At 62.7% G+C, this 5,000-nt stretch overlaps 1 pseudogene; it reads right to left on the bottom strand.

Moving 5' to 3' along the window:
* LOC124772580 overlaps positions 1-5,000 on the bottom strand; it is a 7,964-nt pseudogene that overhangs the window by 1,959 nt on the left and 1,005 nt on the right.

The raw sequence follows: 5,000 nt of genomic DNA, 5'->3' as shown, positions 1-5,000 counted from the left end.
CTTTAACCGCCACCACGTCAGGCTTGCGGATTCCCTCAGGTGTGCGGAGGTGGGGCTCCACCGAGACGTTGAAGCCCCTCTGCGCGAGTCCACGGGCGACATAGCGCACGATCGCGTCATGCCGCTTAACCCGGGACCCGTGCGTCCTGAAGCAAGCCTGTAACACGTGGTTGGCGGTCTCTACGGCCTGGCAGCCCGCGCGGCATCTGGTGTCCGCCTCCCGCCCGCGACTGCGCCGTGCCTTCGTGGGGAAGGCGTTGATGCGGGCGCGGAGAGCGTCGATGAAGTTACGCCCAGATAGCAGGCGACTGGTGTCAGCGACCCACTGGTGTTGCCCCTTGACGGCGGCGGAAGATGACAGCGCCGCACCGTCAAAGGCAACGTGCAGGCGCGCGGCCCACATCTCTCCAACCTGCGTCGACGATTTGAGGAGGTGGCCCTCCCACATAAGATGCCGCTCCAGCACCTCAATCTCACGCTGCACCTCGTCCCGGCCTGCACCGTCGGCGGCTGGCCCAATCCTCTTCAGCGCCAGGAGACGGGACCGGCGAAGTGTTGGCCCCATCCATCGGCATGATGGGATGCCGAGGCCTCCCTGGGCTACAGGAGCGTGGAAGTAGCCCAGGGGAGTGTCCGCCGGAAGGCGGAACCATCTCCTGACGGCGGCACGGATGGTCACATCTGCCGCTTTCAACGCACCCACTCGGGTGCGGCTGAGGGCCAGCCCATGGTACAGGCCAGGCAGAAGTACGGTGGTGAGGGCGTGGAGGCGCTGTTGCGGCTTGAGCGGAGCTCGGGAGATGACGTCCAGCTGCTCCACCAGGTGGCGTCGTGGGTTGAAAACGCAGCGACCAGCGGTGGAGAATTGCAGTCCCAGGTACCGGAAGGTTTCACCCACACGTAGGGCGGGCACGGTGGCGTTGCCCGCTTTGAAGGTAACGTCGGCGTCGACCTTCACCTTCTTGTCGCGCCCAGACGCGACTAAGGCGAGGGTGAAACACTTCCGGGCGTTGATCTGCAGCCCCAGATGGGCGAGGGCTGCGACGGCTGCGTCGATGAGGGACTGCAATCCCCTCGCGGTCGATGCAAAGAGCAGGACGTCATCTGCGAAGGCCGCAGCGTTAACTCTGCGACCAAGGATCCGAGCTCCGATGTGGGAGGGAAGTTGACTCAAAACATAGTCCACCGCAAAATTGAAAAGGAGGGGGGAGAGGGGGTCACCCTGACGCACACCCCTAGCCGGCTGCAGGGGCACGCCCACGTCGGCGCCGCCCGCTATCACTGTCGTGCTACCCTCGTAACACCTTTCGACGTACTCAATAAAGCAATCCGGCAGGCCATGAGCCCTCAGCACGGGGCGGAGGGCAGCATGGTCCACCGAATCGAACGCTTTAGAGACGTCGATCGATGCCACAAAAACAGAGCGACAGGAGCGGACTGCGTCGGTGAGAGCAGTGTCCAAGATGAAGGTGTTTTCCAACATCCCATCCCGGGGGATGAATGCCCGCTGACGTTCGTCCACAGCACATGCACGCATCAGGCGTGACGCGAGAACCTTGTGAAAGGTCCGCGCCAACACCGAGCAGACCGTAATGGGGCGAAAGTCAGCGGGGGATGTTGGTGCAGCCGTTTTGGGGAGAAGTGACGTCCGGGCGCGAAGCAGACGCTCGGGGAGGGCGCGGGCCAGGAGGAAGAGGTTCAAGAGTTTCACCAGGACTTCATGCGGCAGGCGCCGCAGCTCCGCTGGAGTCAGGCCGTCCGGCCCGGCTGCCGATCCCCTGGGCGGCAAGGCAGCAGCGACCTCCTCACGTGTGACCGGCCCCCATAGGCACTCAGGAGCGACAGGCTCCGAGTGCGGGAGAAGGCGGTCACGGATGAAGCCGGCGGTGGAGATCGGCTTCTTCGTGAAGAGGTCCGCCCAGAAGTCCAGCAGACCGGGGATGTCGGGTGGCGGCTGCAGCAGGGTGCCGTCCAGCAAGCCGCGCACGCAACGTGCACGCGACCTACGGAAGGCGTCCTGTGTGCGCGCGTATTCCCAGCGGCGCCGCTTGCGCTTCTGCAGCGGCGGGGCGGCAGGCGGCCGCTTGGATGATTGGCGCGGCCGCTGTGTCCTGGTGATCGACCTCTCCCCCCTGGACCCGACCGACGCAAGGGCATCCGGGAGCATGCCCAGGATGACATCGGGCGGCGTGCCCCGCCCCAGACCAATGACTCGATCCAGGGCAGAGAAACGCTGGGCGGAAGCAGGTAGCCCCGCCAGATGCTCCCAGATGGCGGCGTCAGTCGGCCCCTCCGGCGGCGGCCCGGTGGTGTCGGCCGCGAAGTCCTCGGCTGCGTCGACGGGCGGCGCAGCGGCCTCGCCCGCGTCAGGCAGCGAGCTCGCTGCTCCACGGCGGGACGCCGGCTCTTCACCCCGACCGATGTCGAGTGCCTCCATGAATTGGCGGACAAGCTGCTTGTGGGCAGCTTGCCGCCGTCGGCACTTGATTGCCTCAAGCGTTCGGTCGGGGAACATCCTGGTAAGTTCTTGATTTACAAAGAAGAACCGGGCGTCCCTCTCAAGGAACAGTTCGGCCTCTGCCTTGGCGAGCGACAGGACTTCTTCCTCCGTCCACCTCGCGCGATGCCTCTCCGTCACGATCTCAGCGTTGGCGGCCGCAGGGTGTTGGCGGCGGCGATGGACCCCGAGACCGTTCTTCGTGGTAAAAGTGCGGTGGCACTCACTGCAAGCAAAGGGAGCTACACAAACTATCGCATTTTCGTTACGGCCGGTTGGCCGGATAGGTGCTGGGGTAGCTGGGGTGGCACCTTCAGCGGAAGGGCCACCATCTCTTGTTTCTTGTCGGCTGCCCCCAACTATAAAGGGATAATGCGAGGGGGGGCTGGTAACCCCCCCAAGCCCCTGGTGCGGTCTTCCACTCTGCGAAAATCAGCGGGCCCACGAGAAGGGGAGAAGACCGCAGGAGAGGAGAGGCTAAGAGGGCTAGGCCCATGTATTGCGCATCACTCTCCCTGTAACTATAGCCCAAGGAAGGCACCTCGCAGCAGCAGCACGACTACATCAAGACCGCACTTCGAAAAGCCAAGTCCGGATGCAGCCACACCGCCGCCACTTGGCCACCTTAAGAGAGTCATAGTTACTCCCGCCGTTTACCCGCGCTTGCTTGAATTTCTTCACGTTGACATTCAGAGCACTGGGCAGAAATCACATTGCGTCAACACCCGCTAGGGCCATCGCAATGCTTTGTTTTAATTAGACAGTCGGATTCCCCCAGTCCGTGCCAGTTCTGAGTTGATCGTTGAATGGCGGCCGAAGAGAATCCGCGCACCCGCGCGCCCCCGGAGGAGCACGCTAAGGCGGACGCGGCCTCGCAGCAAGGAAGATCCGTGGGAGGCCAAGGCACGGGACCGAGCTCGGATCCTGCACGCAGGTTGAAGCACCGGGGCGCGAACGCCGCGCAGGCGCGCGCATCCTGCACCGCCGGCCAGCACGAGGCCGACCAACGGCGAGAGCAGACCACGCCCGCGCTAAACGCCCGCACTTACCGGCACCCCTACGGCACTCACCTCGCCCAGGCCCGGCACGTTAGCGCTGACCCACTTCCCGACCAAGCCCGACACGCCCCGATCCTCAGAGCCAATCCTTATCCCGAAGTTACGGATCCAATTTGCCGACTTCCCTTACCTACATTATTCTATCGACTAGAGGCTCTTCACCTTGGAGACCTGCTGCGGATATGGGTACGAACCGGCGCGACACCTCCACGTGGCCCTCTCCCGGATTTTCAAGGTCCGAGGGGAAGATCGGGACACCGCCGCAAATGCGGTGCTCTTCGCGTTCCAAACCCTATCTCCCTGCTAGAGGATTCCAGGGAACTCGAACGCTCATGCAGAAAAGAAAACTCTTCCCCGATCTCCCGACGGCGTCTCCGGGTCCTTTTGGGTTACCCCGACGAGCATCTCTAAAAGAGGGGCCCGACTTGTATCGGTTCCGCTGCCGGGTTCCGGAATAGGAACCGGATTCCCTTTCGCCCAACGGGGGCCAGCACAAAGCGCATCATGCTATGACGGCCCCCATCAACATCGGATTTCTCCTAGGGCTTAGGATCGACTGACTCGTGTGCAACGGCTGTTCACACGAAACCCTTCTCCGCGTCAGCCCTCCAGGGCCTCGCTGGAGTATTTGCTACTACCACCAAGATCTGCACCGACGGCGGCTCCAGGCAGGCTCACGCCCAGACCCTTCTGCGCCCACCGCCGCGACCCTCCTACTCGTCAGGGCTTCGCGGCCGGCCGCAAGGACCGGCCATGACTGCCAGACTGACGGCCGAGTATAGGCACGACGCTTCAGCGCCATCCATTTTCAGGGCTAGTTGCTTCGGCAGGTGAGTTGTTACACACTCCTTAGCGGATTCCGACTTCCATGGCCACCGTCCTGCTGTCTTAAGCAACCAACGCCTTTCATGGTTTCCCATGAGCGTCGATTCGGGCGCCTTAACTCGGCGTTTGGTTCATCCCACAGCGCCAGTTCTGCTTACCAAAAGTGGCCCACTTGGCACTCCGATCCGAGTCGTTTGCTCGCGGCTTCAGCATATCAAGCAAGCCGGAGATCTCACCCATTTAAAGTTTGAGAATAGGTTGAGGTCGTTTCGGCCCCAAGGCCTCTAATCATTCGCTTTACCGGATGAGACTCGTACGAGCACCAGCTATCCTGAGGGAAACTTCGGAGGGAACCAGCTACTAGATGGTTCGATTAGTCTTTCGCCCCTATACCCAGCTCCGACGATCGATTTGCACGTCAGAATCGCTACGGACCTCCATCAGGGTTTCCCCTGACTTCGTCCTGGCCAGGCATAGTTCACCATCTTTCGGGTCCCAACGTGTACGCTCTAGGTGCGCCTCACCTCGCAATGAGGACGAGACGCCCCGGGAGTGCGGAGGCCGCCGCCCCGTGAAGGGCGGGGAAGCCCCATCCTCCCTCGGCCCGCGCAAGGCGAGAC

The sequence above is a fragment of the Schistocerca piceifrons genome, unplaced genomic scaffold, assembly GCF_021461385.2.
Source record: "Schistocerca piceifrons isolate TAMUIC-IGC-003096 unplaced genomic scaffold, iqSchPice1.1 HiC_scaffold_943, whole genome shotgun sequence".
Taxonomy (NCBI): Eukaryota; Metazoa; Arthropoda; class Insecta; order Orthoptera; family Acrididae; genus Schistocerca; species Schistocerca piceifrons.
Note: the sequence above shows the minus strand (reverse complement) of the source record. Positions and strands in the feature narration are given on the sequence as shown.